Below are 14,652 nucleotides of genomic sequence, written 5' to 3'. Positions count from 1 at the left end.
GCAGAACATAGCCATCATGGTTAGTAGCCATTGATAGCCTTATTCCCCATGCATTTGCCCAATCCTGTTCTAAAGTTGGTAGAAAATAAGAACCAGGATTTACCCATTATTTTCCTTTCATTATGGACAAACCAACAGTCTGATAAACGAAGCCTATTTAGCAAAGAGAAATTGTTCTTTGTCAAATAATTCCGCCCCCCCCCAACAGAGAGCTGGATTAGAATTAATCAGTACAGTTTTTGACAGTCAAGTCTGTTTTTACTGCAAGATGCAGATTACATGGCAAGAACTCTGCTTATACACTTCAGCTAAATTATTCCTTATTTAGAGGAAAGTGAGAGCAAAGGATCTAATTGCCCTGCATTTTCATGTAAGTAGTGCAAGAAAATTATATATATATATTTCTTCTGTTAAGGCATAGGCCTGCGGAAGTGGCAAAGGAGGAAGTCTTGAAAATAATTTGTGACTAATGTGCAGCAACCTCTGAGCATATAACAACATCTGATAGCTTCTGAAGGCTATAACCACATCAAAGGGTACCTGGCAAAGAATGGATAAGTTGTCCCCTTCCTGTGCATTGGAGGAAATGTTATATCTGCACTGTTGGAGGTAAAATACTTCTGGGTACCAGCTGATGGAATACAGAGGACGGGTGAGCACTACTGCACTCAGACCCTGCTTACGAACTTCTCATTGGCATCTGGTTGCCCTTGTGTGAAGAGGATGCTGTAGTAGATGGGCCACTGGCTTCACCCACTTTACTTAAATGGAAATGGCCAAGTGCCATGTGATCTACCCAAAGATGCAGCAATCTGGGAGTCCCGAGGAATTTCCATGATCAGCCTGTGAAAGAAGACTAGAACACCACTCGAATCATCTAGCGTCTGCGAGCTTGCCTTCCTGCTGTTCACTAATGAGAGAAGCAAAACAAATGGCACACTTTAGCCTTCATCTGAATCAAAGCTTTACTTCTAGAAAACAAACGGCCGATGGAAATTAAAGGAATTAGCTGGAGGATTGCATTTCTCATTAGTATAAGATATTTATTTTATTGGAGGTTTTTTTAAAAAAAATTAAAAGTTTTTTAAGGAAAATGCAGAGGGAAGCACAATTCTTCCAGTCACCACTTTTGTTTTCAGTGGGGCTGTATTTAAACAGTTCCGTCGACAAATGCAAGGGATGTGGGGACCGTTAGTGGGATCTGGTCTCCCCTTCTCCAGTTCCACTTGCTCATCATGCCGGATGACAGCATCATTTAAGATGAGCTGTGCTTGGGGCTGTGTATATTCACTGTCCCCAAACATCCAGACTGCGCAGCAGAGAGAGCCCCAGAACCTGCTCTTGGAATAAATCATGTAAATTGCAGCCATATTGACAAAATTAGAATAATTTATTCTTCCAAGACTCATGTTAGTCAGAAAAAATAGGAGTGGCAGAGTGCAAAGAGAGAGAAAGATGTTTGGGGTGATCTGCAGTAGGAGTGGTGAGTGGGAAGAGGGAAATGTCTGGACATTAGAATTCATCTGCTGATGGGTCATTGCTGTCGTGAGTTTATAAACAGCTGGAATGAAACATCTCCATTGGCTGTCAATCTGTTTCAGTGCCCAGCGCTGGTGTGGCCTTCACCTTTAAAGCCTTGAATAGTTTGGGTCTTGTTGTTGCTGTATCAGCTCCCCATAGTTCTCTTATTGAAATCATGCTCTGGGTACTATCCTGAGGGAGCAATATGCGGCTAAGAACTGGAAACCAAGTGAGAAGGAAAGTGGTACAGTTTCTGCAGATCGTGAGGAAGAGATGAAAGAGGGATGTAGAAGAGGGAGTAGTGCCTCGGGTGAAGAAAGCCAGGCAAGGCAGTTTGGGTGCTGGGAGGCATTTAATAAGGAAATTTAAGTAATTTCAACCACAGATAGTATATTTTGGCCACTTCAAGTCACATTGATTGATCACACTATGATATCAACTGCCCAACAAAGCAGGGTTGTATTAGTGAAGAATGCTTCCTCTTGGATCTTCCTTGTACTACTTTGGTCATATCACTGCCACCGACTTTTATTGAAACAACAGCGGGGCGGGGACGGGAACTCATGTTTCCATAGTTTCCTCTTTCTCCTTGGATTTTCCATTGTAAGACACTTGTATCACAAGGTAAAATACAAATTGCTTCTCTTGAACAAAGTCAATGGAATTGTTTATATAGTACGTTCTACAGGAGATTTAAGCTGTCGTGAATTTGTGTGTCCTTTATTCTGCTCACAATGTCATGAGACCATCTCATTAGCATGAGGAGGTCATTCCAGGTCTCTAATACACTTCCAAGCATATCAAATCACTTCCATACAATTAAAGGCACAGTGGACAACTTCGCAATTAGTTATGCATCATATTTTTATATTATTTTGTGAGTGAAGTAAAAAAAACTCTCTAAAGTTGTTTCCATTGCTCAACTTACCTACCTGCCTGTCAACCACAAATTCACGCAGAAAGAAAATTAAAGGCATTATTCCCTCTCCCGAAAACAAGCCTCTCCTTAACTTCATTTCTGAAAACTACACCCAAAACCACATCTCCAAATGTTTACTACCTAATATATTTTTGAATGTTTTAACTGATATAAGGCATTTGTAGAATAACATTAACATCTGGGCTAACCCTAACTCCCCTACCAAGTTTCGGCCTGATGTTAATTAAAACAGGCAAGTTATAAACCTCAGGAAATGGCAGCTGACCCTAACTATGAATGTAATGCTATAATAATATGCAGTAAAAATACAGCATCGTAGAACTGTTACCCAAACCACTCCAGGAACGATACTCTTTATTTCCAGAATAAATTCATTTTGCTCAAGGAAACTGGATTGTAACTCCATTCCCTCTTTACCACCGTCATGGCTACCTTGGTAGGTTTAGCTTTTCAATTCAGTAGGTGGCACTCTCTTCTGTGTTGCTGTGAAAACAAATATCCATTTGCTACTTTAGAAGTCTTTTGTATTCCCTAGTCAATATCTTATGGAGAAAGCCTTAACAAAACTAAAGCTAATTCAGGTTCTGTTCACTAAAGTTTTCTTTCAACATCTGACCGTGGACAATTTGGGTTCTCATTTTGTAAAACCATACCAAGATGTTCTTTGAAAATTTTGAATTAATTGTCTTTTATCAGCTTTGACTGGTGTACCCAACCATGACTCTGTCTGGACAGAACGAGTCCTGCTACAGTTTTGTATTCTCTGATAAACTCCTGTTTGGATTACTGCAGTGTGTTATACATGGGACTACCTTTGAAAGCAGCCCAGAAACTGGGACTAGATTGATCCAGTAATATTACACCAATGCTATATCATCTTCATTGTCTTCTAGTTCATGTCCTATCTCTATTCAAAGTGCTGGTCATAATCTTGAAAACCTTACATGGATGGGACCAGGTTACCTGAAAGACTGCCTCCTCCCACATTTACCTCCCTGGATTATCTTCTCTGGCTCCAGGTCTGAAATAAGGAGGGACAGAGAAGGCCTACAGTAGCGGTATCTCTGCTGTGGAATGTTCTCCTTAGAGATACTTACCTGGTATCCACATTGCAACAATTCTGGTGCCAGACTACCTTTCCTGTACTGCTCTTAAATTGTATGTGTCCGTGTGTTTAGATCTGTTATGCTGTTGTTATCATCTGCCACTGGTTTTATTCTACTGTCGGTTATGTTTTGTTTTAGATTTTATGTTCTATTTTTATACTTTATTATCTTAATTCTTAATTGCAAACTATCCAGAGGACTTTTCTTAGTGGACCATATTTAATATTGTAAATCTCTTTCCCCTTCTCTCTCTCTCTCTCACACACACACACATACACACAAACAAAATTCTCTAAGGCAAGTGGTTATTTGTGCACCTAGAACCTTAGAAGCAATATTCTTTTTGTGCCTGTGAAGGGACTGGAAAGAAAAATTCAGAATTATTCTATTCATGTGCAAGATAGTTATGTAGATAAGGACCCTCCATGGATATGATTTCAAATGACAGCATTTGCTATTTCAGTATTGTATTAATTGCACATGGTGTCCATTTATTCAAAACATTCCTCCAGTTTTAGTACAAGGAAAATAACCCCTTTCAACTGGATTGTCTCATGCAAGATTGGTGACTTCTCACAAAGCGCAAGGCGGGATGGCAGTGCTTTTTATACAGCTGCAACAATGTAGAAACAAATGAAGAACTACGTGCCTTTTCACATGCTGAGCTGTAACGTTGTTATCAGGAAAACAGGAAGTGCAGCAGGAAATACTTAATTAAAGTGTTATTCCCTGCTATAGGCATTTGATCTGCTAGATTGGGCTTTGGCAAGACAGTGGCTCTTGCCAAAATGACAGGTTGAAAATGCCTGGAAAAATTCAACTTATGAAATAATTGTTTTTAATAGCAAGGTGCCATGGGGAATTCATGTTTTCCTTGGAAGCAGGTCCTCTATCTAAAGAAGCTAGTATCGTGTAGTGGTTAGAGTCCTGCGGAGACCATGGTTGAAACTCCCATTCAGCCATGAAGTTCATTGGGTGGCCTTGGTCTAGTCTCAATTACTTACCCCAACCCAAGTGAAGATGGAGAGAACCATGTATATTACCTTGAGCTCCTTAGGGAAAAGTTGGGCTATACAGTGGTACTTTGAGTTACAAACGCCTTAGGTTACAAACGCTTCAGGTTACAAACTCTGCTAACCTGGAAGAGTTACCTCGAGCTGAGAACTTTGCCCCAGGATGAGAACGGAAATCGTGTGCCAGTGGCGCAGTGGCAACAAGAGGCCCCATTAGCGAAAGCACACCTCTGGTTAAGAACAGTTTCAGGTTAAGAACAGACCTCCAGAACGAATTAAGTTCATAACTAGAGGTACTACTGTAAATGTAATAGGTAAGCTAGCAAGCTTTAAATAGACCTAAACAGTGCAATAGATATTGCTTTTCCTAGCAGTGGACATGCAGTGATGCTGAACTCTTCAACACCTGAATTTCAGTTGGTCATGCCACTGTTAAAATGCACAAGAACCTCCATTGGGGCAACACTAGATCAGTGGCCTGCTCCATTAGCTTCCTCTCTGGCCACCTGCAGCTCTCTGCATCCCCTCCCCCCCCCAGATCTGATCCACAGGGTTCCCCAACTCTCCAGAGCAGATTGTGAGGCTATTCAGAGGGCTGCAGGGGTCAAGAGAAGAAGGTGAAATCCCAGTACATGAGTGGAAGTTTATTCACTTATGCATGGGCAGTGTATACAACCCTAAGTCAATAAAATTTTGCTGTATCTGATTATATATGGCTGAAGCCAAGGCCCAAAAATAGGAGCAGCAGCAGATAACCAAGTCATTACTGCCATTGGGACTATAAATTAGTGGCAGCAGAGAAAAAGTGGATGGGAGATTGTGGAACATTTTATCACCCAACAAGACTTCTGAAGCAAATAGGTCAGCCTTAGGGAAATCTGAGGTGCTAATAGCAGACTCATGAGCATGTTCATCTCCGAAACCTGGAATTGAAATATTCTCTTCACTTTTATTTACTTGGTTGAGTCGGTGTGGTTAGATGAAGGATGCAGCAGCAGCAGCAACAACAACAATAGTCTTTTCGGCACTGCCCACTGGGATTATTCCCTCTCACAATTTGTAGGTAGCTGAATATTAGGAAGTATGTTTCTCCCTTCTTAAAGATACTTAATGTAATCAACTGCAAGTAGAAAATCCTGTCAACAGGCACAGCACATTTCCTAAGCAAGGAGAGTAGCACAGCTGGTGGAACATTCAGAGAACCCTGGATAATATATTGCTAGGGAAATGTTGGGGTGATTTGAGCTAATTAAGGTGATGATTATATAGTTATTTATACCCCGCCTTTCTTCCTGATGGGACTCAAGGCAACTTACAGATAAAAATAAGAACTGCTAAAAGCATAGGGGGAAACCAATAATTAAAAACAATTAAACATTCTTAGAATTTAAAATATCTGCTTGCCTATCTACCTACGATATATTAAAGCTATACAAATAATTACAATGAAAACACCATGCCTGGGATAATTTTCCCTAAGGGGGAAGAGAGCTGCACAAGTCAAAAGTGTCACTGCTTATTGGGCAACTTTGCTCAGGATAGACATGGCGTTGTCCTATGTTAAAGCCGTGTAGGGGAGAGTCAGGCCCTGTTTGTCACCTGATGAGAGCCTCTCTTGCTGGGAAATGAGAGGTCACTACGGATGCCTGGGCTGGCAGAATGATGTCTTGACCAGAGGTCTCATGCCAGTGAAGAGCTTAGTCAAGGAGAGTCTAGCTCAAAATGAATTGACCACTAATGAATTGATATTGATGCAGATTCAGGATTCCACCCTCTCCCTGGCTGAAAAGCACAAGTTATGAAGGCATGTCATTGGAATATTCTGTAGACAGGAGCTATCCCAGATGGATGTAAACCAAGCACTTGGGAAGAGGAATATTTGGCCCATTATAGATAGTAATATCCTGGAAGCATACCTAAAACGAATATTTCAGGCCTTTTTATATGACAAAAATAAGGAAAGAAAAAAGAATCTCTTAGTTGGTGGGCAGGGAAGCCATGGTCTCTTTATGCAAGGTCTGAAAATACAAAGACAATGCTAGAGAACTAAATTATTTGTAAATAAAATAAAATAAAATACTAAAATAAAAGTGAGATTGAGTAGATGCATTTTATGGTCTGTGAGAAGCTGATGCATCGGTGATATGCAATCACCAAAGGCAGGGTTATGATGGATGCCCCCACAGACCTTCCTTCTGTTTATGGCATGGGAAAGGTCAATTTTTGTCCTGTACAATGTGTCACTGCTAAAAATATGACTCCAATAATTTATGGCAAATTGCTCTGCTAATTTACCACAAACTATAAATAACACTGCTTGAAAACAGCACAATATGCTCCTGCAATAAACAAGGAAACTATTCGCTTGATTCAAACCATATTGATGATAACATGTTAATTGGCATGGCCTAGTCTTTGAATTGTGTATTCTCAGGAATGTGCTTTCCCACTTTCAGCCAGCATTCATGTGCCATTTTGGGTACAATTAGATAAACCTACTGGCAAAGTTACACTTCTTAGGTGATGAGAAAGCATTGACACAAGCTAGATCTGGGCCTTCAACTATGTCCATGCTGTGTAGGATGCCAATAGCATTCTGGAACCCTCAAACTTCCTTTTGAAGCAAGCTTCTATATCTTAATCCTGCAGGGGGAAAAGGACCTGAATACTTGACAACAAGGAATCCACAAAGTGAAAAAAGAAGTGAGCCAATTCATTATGACAATCAATATTTCAGATCTCATAGTTTCTAAATATATATTTTGACACACCAGCTAACAACAAGACCAACAGCAACCAAATTATCATTTATATGCTGCCTATTTAACTGGGTTGGCCCTGACACTCTGGGTAGCTCCCAAGAGAATATTAAAAACACAATAAAACATTAAAAACTTCTCTATACAGGGCTGCCTTCAGATGTCTTCTAGGTCAAATAGTTGTTGATTTCCTTGACATCAGACAGGAGGGTATTCCACAGGGTGGGTGTGACTACCGAGAAGGCCCTCTGCCTGGTTCCCTGTAACTTCACTTCTTGCAGTGAGGGAACCGCCAAAAGGCCCTTGGAGCTGGACTTCAGTGTCTGGGCTGAAAGATGGAGGTGGAGATGATCCTTCAGGTATAAAAAGAAGAAGCAAGGCTTGATATGGGGCTTATACAGTGGTACCTCGGGTTAAGTACTTAATTCATTCTGGAGATCTCTTCTTTACCTGAAACTGTTCTTAACCTGAAGCACCACTTTAGCCAATGGGGCCTCCCGCTGCCGCTGCACGATTTCTGTTCTCATCCTGAAGCAAAGTTCTTAACCCGAGGTAATATTTCTGGGTTAGCGGAGTCTGTAACCTGAAGCGTATTTAACCTGAAGCGTATGTAACCTGAGGTACCACTGTATTCCCTAGGATAGTTATACGGAGATAACAAGAACCTCCACACAAACAATTCAATAATTTTGCCACATAGAGATAACGTTATCAGGACTTTCTCAAACCATAGAAAACTTGCCTCACTTTCCAACATGGCCTCTCCTCGTTCCGGAGGGGAGGTGTTGTGGGCGGGAGACAACTTCCGCGTCACGCAGGGGGCGTAATGCCCCCTGCCCCATCCACATAGCTGGCGCGCCACGCCCCCCCGGTTGAGCACCCAATCAAGCAGCTTGGCGGGGGCGTGGTTTGCTGCTCAAGACACAGCCACGCCAGTCATTCAGCCCATTCGCTCACCTTCTCGTCGCGAGTCACCCACCCACCACTCCCTTAGGGCTTAGGGCTTAGCTTTTCTCTTGACCTTGCTATGGACCTATGGTTGGTCGCCCAGGTTGCCCAGGGGGCCTAGAAGGAATTTTTCCAACTAGCATTAGGCCTTTTGGTTTTTTCACCTACCTCATAGCAATCGTCACAACTTTCTTGGTATTTGGCGGTTAGGCATTGGAAGGGCAAGGTGTGGCCATCGCCTACCCCTTCAAATTTGGGTATTCCATTAAAGGAATCCGGCGGTCGTGAATACTGTCCGATGCCTGTGTGGCGGGGGGCATAGTTGTATTAGCATCAGCGGGCTCCCCCTACTGGTGGTTAACCCCTCTTCAGACTCACCCCTCTTCGAGTGGGTGGAGTCAAATCTTCCGTGGTCCAATGCCTAAGCCAATACCTTCTCACTTGCTGTAATCAATAAAGTTGTGGCCTTTTCTTGCCCATTAACCTTATATTCTGTGTCAACGTGTCTTTATTCCACCAAGCGGGGGTCAGGTCCTCGAACCACAAACTACAGTTTTGGGTGGATTCCAACTCAAGAACTGAAATGAACTACTTTGGACAGATTTGGCACTTATTCAAGTCAAAACAGGATCTCTGCAAAATTCCCTAATCCAAAGTGGGCCCCTCCGAAGTGATTTGGTGATTCAGATTTTTTAAACAACAACAACTATGCAGATACTGTGTCTGCAAAAACTGAAACATTTCTCCCCTGGCTTGTCAAACAAAAATGCAGGGATACTTGGACATAACAACAACAACAACAACAACAACAACAACAACAAAGATTCTGCACATTCAAGTATTTCTGTCCACACATCCACCTCTATCAAATCAGCTTTACACTCAGTTTCTCTGAACTGTGGTGCCAGTTCAGCAGAACATGAGCTTGAAGCTGCCCACCTACATTCACCATAACTCCCACACCCAGTCTTCTCATATTTTCTTGGGGCACTTCCACAATTTTCCCAATAAAACCACAGGGAGGGAAGACATTCCCTTTAATCCCCTCCCTATTTTAATGCAACCCAGCACAAAAGCCCCCAGGCGCTATCTATTGCACTACAATGTTTGCAAATTCCATTCAATTCTGCCAAACCTATAATCTTTTAGAATTTCCCTAAGGTAGTGAATGAGGAAGGAACAACCCCCCCCCCCCGAATTGGAATTTGGATTTGTACCTAAACCAAATTACAAATGCTGTTTTCTGCAGCACCAAATCAGGATGCGATCTGAATCTTGTGGTCAGTGCTCATTTCTTTACCTTAATGGTCCCTTAGGGATGGAAACACTGGGTATAAATATTTCAGTAAAGAATAAACAAACTTTTCTGAAAGGTGCAGTTAAACCTTTTCTATTCCATCCTTTTTATAACTTCACCATGTCCTGTTCCCCTTGCCTTTCTGTGATCACCCTGTCCTGTGCAATATTTAGAAGAAGAAAAAACTGTAGATGGAACTAACTGTAAAGAAAATTTGCAGTGTGTTCACCTTCCATAGCCTCCCAGCCTCCAAAGTTCATGTCCATTCTATGCAAAATTTATGGCAATGGCACATGAAAGCTACTTCCTTTCAGGGCATCTACCACCATCAACTCAGTAACTATCCCTTATGATAAGGTTCCGATCTCCGGTTGCTCTCCAATGACTGGATATTCCAGTGACTGCTAGGAGTACCTACCTATGCGTGTTGAAAAATGTTGTGAGAGTGACCAAGCCTTTTTGTCAATGGCTTAAAGCTTAGATAAGCTCAGAGTGTTTAAATTGGCAATTCTAATAGCTACCTGAATCCAATTCAATTCACTGCAGCTTGACTTGTAAAGCAATTGGTGATACAGCGTTAATGCCAACTAATCTGATAAAAATTGACACAGTGACAGTGCTTGGCCGTTAGTACAGACAGCCCTTTATGTTATTGTAAATCCATTGCAGTTTTACAAGTTATCAGGGCGAGTTCATGAAAGGGCAGAAAATTTCCCCTTGCTACACAGCCAGATAAGGTGACTGAGCCTGCGAGGCAACCTGCAGTCTCCTGTCACGTTTCTGCCAAACAAGCCACTGAATTCAAGAGCATTAAAAGGCAAAATTCATCACAACTAATTTCTATTTGCCGTCTATTAGGCTACATTGTTTTGTCCTCAACGTCAGGTTAAATAATGAACCTCTTGGAATAGAGTAAATTAACCTCCACTTTATGTTCATGTCATTGTCAAATGGAAACATCACTTGTACAAATGAAAAAGATTCATTAGTAACACTAATGCATAAGCTGCACTCTAGTAAAAGATAAGAGCGATTGAGGTCCTGTCATAATGCAGTGTCGAACTGCCGGCTTGTTATTTATGACGCCTGCCATAATCTTTGGAGATTATTTTCAGCAATGGTAATTAGCACACAATGCATCAAGAACAATTATGGAACAATGTCTTTGCTTGACAGGTACGCCACACAGCTGCAGGCGAGCTGTGATCCATGAGAAATTCAATCAAATCTGCATGCTGCCAGGAGTTTATTAATATTTCTCCTTTCTGAAGCAGCTTGAAAGGCAGCTATGCTTGACCGGCCACCCAAAAATACTTAGCAATGTGACATGAGCATGTTCCTTGTTAACATGTACCTGTTAGCACCAAGACTTCCCAGGCACTTAGACCAGATGAGAAAATGTCAGTTCATTTGCAGCTTGTAGCATCAAGGGGGCAAGTCTGCTCATTTCTACATTTCCATTTTCTCTCTCTTATTCAGATAGTATGAATATCGTTAAATTAAAATGTCAGATCAAAATGCTGATCTGGCTTAAATCAATGACATCATCTCTGAAGGATGACCTGTGCTGCCCATGAGGGTGTCTGCCTCATTGAATACCTAGCCTACCTATTAAATTAGGATAAGCAACATCCATTGAGTTCCATATGTCCTTAAGGCCAACTGACAGTAACTTCACGACACTATGCACCTTACTAAGCACTCTGAGGGCATATAGGAAAGACTCTCAGCCTTACAGCTGTGGGACACTATCTCTGGGAGAATCATCAAAGCCCATGCATTGGGGGATCAACTCCTGTTATTTCTGCGCTGTGGGAACCACAGCATCCTGTTCCCCAGAGTGGCCAACAAGAACTTCCAAGAAGCCCAGAAGAAGGACATCAAGGCACTAGCTCTCTCCTATTCTGGCTGCCCAGCAGCTGCATGGTTTTTGTGTGTGATGTGAAATGAGTCTTGAAGTGAGTTTCATAGCAAGTTCAGCTCCAAGCAGTAAACTTCTTCCTCCAGAGATGGTTCTTCTCTCCCCACCCCTCCTCTAGTTGCCAACATTCTGTTACTTTGGGGGGACAAAGAAACATAACCCAGGAAGGGCCTGTGCGGACAACAGCAGACTTGATTCTTCATGGCTGGACCTGAGAACAACTAGGCAGGTGCCTATAGGGTCTCTTGGCATGACTGAGGTTCCTTCGTGCGATGGAAACTTGGAAACTTCTTCCCCTCTTCTCCTCATGCATGCCCTCCAATCTGTTATGGGGTTTCCCCTCCCTCCAACCTTTCAAAGCAGAGTTGGGGATGGCAGATTTGAAGGGCCACAGGTTTCACATCCCTGCGGTAGCAGGCAGGCCTCTGCAGAGCTTGTTTGAGGCCTGGGGGTGGGAGTGTTGATAGAATAAACTCAAACAAAAAAGCAGCTGGTCCCTGGCAGGGCACTGCAGCCAGCCTAACCCTCCAAGACCTGGGGCAATGTGCCTGCCTGCCTCCTCCCCTGCACGGGCCTGGTAGCAGCTATGTCTTTGCATGAGTTTATGCACGGGCAATTTGTGTCTGTGTTCACAGAGTGAAGAAGTGCATTGTGTTCCCCAGAGATTCTTGCAGTATACAACCATCACTATCTCCATCATAATAGCATACATTTTAAGCATAGAAAGGCGCAGCACCACTGATACAGTCATATTACATTACTAATCCTCATGGTGAAAACAGCAACTTCTCCAGTTGTACAATTCAGGAGGTTTGAAATTCCAAGCCATTATCATGACTAAAGCCTGGGCTGTGGGTGGAAGGAGTGAGTTTAGTTCAGGTTTTCAATCTTGTTTTAATTTACTTTTTTATATATAAAAAAGTCAATGTTAAGCAAATCATAGAAACTAAACATAGTACATACTGTGGACTCGGGATGGTTGGCACCAATTTGCATGTACATGTTCATAGATTTATATCATTGACATAACATTTACATGGATAAGCTGCATAACAGTCTATGAGGGTCATGTCCCATTTCTTTTGTGATGTCACTTGAGCCAGAAAAACTCTCTTTGGGATTTTTCAATTATCTGGAGAAACTGACGAATGATGTGGGTAGGTGTGATATTAGAAATTCTGCAAAAATCCAGTGCAAATTCAAATTTTAAGATTGTAAACCATGGCATTTAAACATGAAATACATTAGAGGACTTCTGTGTGCATGCCTTTTGTTTTCTGAGCTTTTCAGCTGCTTTCCTGTTTTGTTTTCAAAGTTTTCTAGCCCCAGTCAGGAGACTATGGCTTCTCCATGTTAATGAACACTGCCACTCGATTGAGATGTCAGTAAGGGCCCTGCAAGGCACACAATAGTGACTGAGAGAATATATGCGGCCCAATGGACTGTTGTAATACGTTGCCTGCTCTTGTCATACAGCCTCGTTAAGATAGTTTGCCTGGAGCTCCAAGAAATGGGAGACAGAAATTTGCTGCACCGTCCTATGTGCAAGGTTAGCATGGTTTGAAGCCTGGAAAGTGGCTCTATCTGAGCAATCCGTTGGCACCCTCCTGCTTTTATCTTGCATTCGCTAGTGGTTTCACTAATGGTGCAGCGGGAGGTACATCACCTTCAGTTTTGCCACTGCACAAATTTAGACCAAAACACTGTGTATCTGAAGATAATTGTACTTAGGAGGCCCTGTTTCCAATATCTTTATCCTGATATTATTCCAACTTGTCTCTGGCGATTGTTCCTCTCCTCACACAGTTCTTCCAGTTGTGCTGTGGGAAGAGCAAAACAAACAAGGAAACAAATAAGTGTTGTCGATGAGAGTCATTTTGCATTTGCGTTCTTGATTTGCGTGCTTAATAGCGATGTATTCCTCTGGAAGACAGAGCTCGGGTGGACTTGTCTCTATCTCCCTGCTGCTCTGTCCCAAATTCCCCTTTGCTAATTGTGACGCTATTTCCCAGCTATTCTTTGGTGGCTCACATTCTCTCTGAATATCTCCAGGTATTTGACACTCAACAGACAGCTGATATCTTGGAATATTTGCAGTCTGCAGTCACATTCAGTATGTGAATGTATTGTTTGCTGATTTGAAAAATGGTACACCATAGTGGTTTTCAGATTTTCTGCATTCAGGGAACATTTTCTAGAGCAGGGTGAAATGTCCTCTAGCTCACTCCACAAATTAGTTCAACTTGGGCATTTGAAAAGCCCAGTTATCCTCTTTCCACAAATCTCCATGCTTGTGTCCCTACTGCCATATGCTGCTCTTCCATCTTTCCCCCTTAAGAAGCAACTTACCTTAGGAGTGACTCCCAAGTGGTGGGAGGCAGGACAAAAAGTCAGGAGGCCAGGAGAACCTTGAATATAACGTCTATGGTGCCTAGCAGAGACATGTTCTGTAAGTCATTTCCCACCAGGTATTATGGACATTATCTTGGGAAAGAAAGAGGGAATAATGGGTGGTTGCATGCAGATGAATGGAAGAGGGAGACCTCACAGGGTCTTTCCTCAACTGTAAAGCTTGCCCTATTTTCCACAGAGGATCATGGAGCACAAAGCCAAACCCTATAATCCCTGGCAGTAGATAATGCCTGACAGGAACATCATTTGTAGCTGATAAATGGTCCTGCCAGGTCTTTCCTGGTCTACTTCTTGCCCACCACTTCCTGTTATCTCTTTTACAAAAGGTAAGCCTCTTTTGCTTCATAAAAATAGAGCACTGGCAGGGAAGTGGTGGAAGTTTGGTGTGAGCCCTATCTCAGTTTGGCTCCAGATCATAGTGGATTGGCCCCAACTTGAAATAAGAGCATCTGCTTTGCATGTAGAACATTCCTCCATAGCATGCAGATAGAGCAGGGTATATTGCAATGTTGTTTTTGTGAGCACAAGGATATAGTTCAAAAACCAAAAAGAAACTGCACCATACAAAGTGAGCAAGGCATGGCACAGAGATGTATCAGGTCCACTAGCTCCACCTCATATGGAATGAGACTGGAACCCAGAAGCACACCTGCCCCAACTGGAGCCCAACTTGCTTGGATTTCTGCTCAGGTAGAACTCTGATCCATTTCTCTTTGTAGAGACAAAATGGGATAA

The 14,652-nt window shown here is 42.3% G+C and overlaps 2 long non-coding RNA genes across 2 annotated transcripts in view; both read left to right on the top strand.

The window, feature by feature from the left end:
• The window catches only part of LOC310758043, a 72,879-nt gene that overhangs the window by 30,315 nt on the left and 27,912 nt on the right, over window positions 1–14,652 (top strand). The window lies entirely within an intron of this gene.
• On the top strand, window positions 11,667–13,376 carry LOC310758044. The gene is made up of 2 exons (XR_014545639.1): window positions 11,667–11,734; window positions 12,821–13,376. It is a non-coding gene; the product is annotated as an uncharacterized lncRNA (long non-coding RNA).

The sequence above is a fragment of the Podarcis filfolensis genome (genome assembly GCF_964270895.1).
Source record: "Podarcis filfolensis genome assembly, chromosome: 2".
NCBI classification, from domain to species: Eukaryota; Metazoa; Chordata; class Lepidosauria; order Squamata; family Lacertidae; genus Podarcis; species Podarcis filfolensis.
This window is presented reverse-complemented; position numbering and strand designations above follow the sequence as displayed.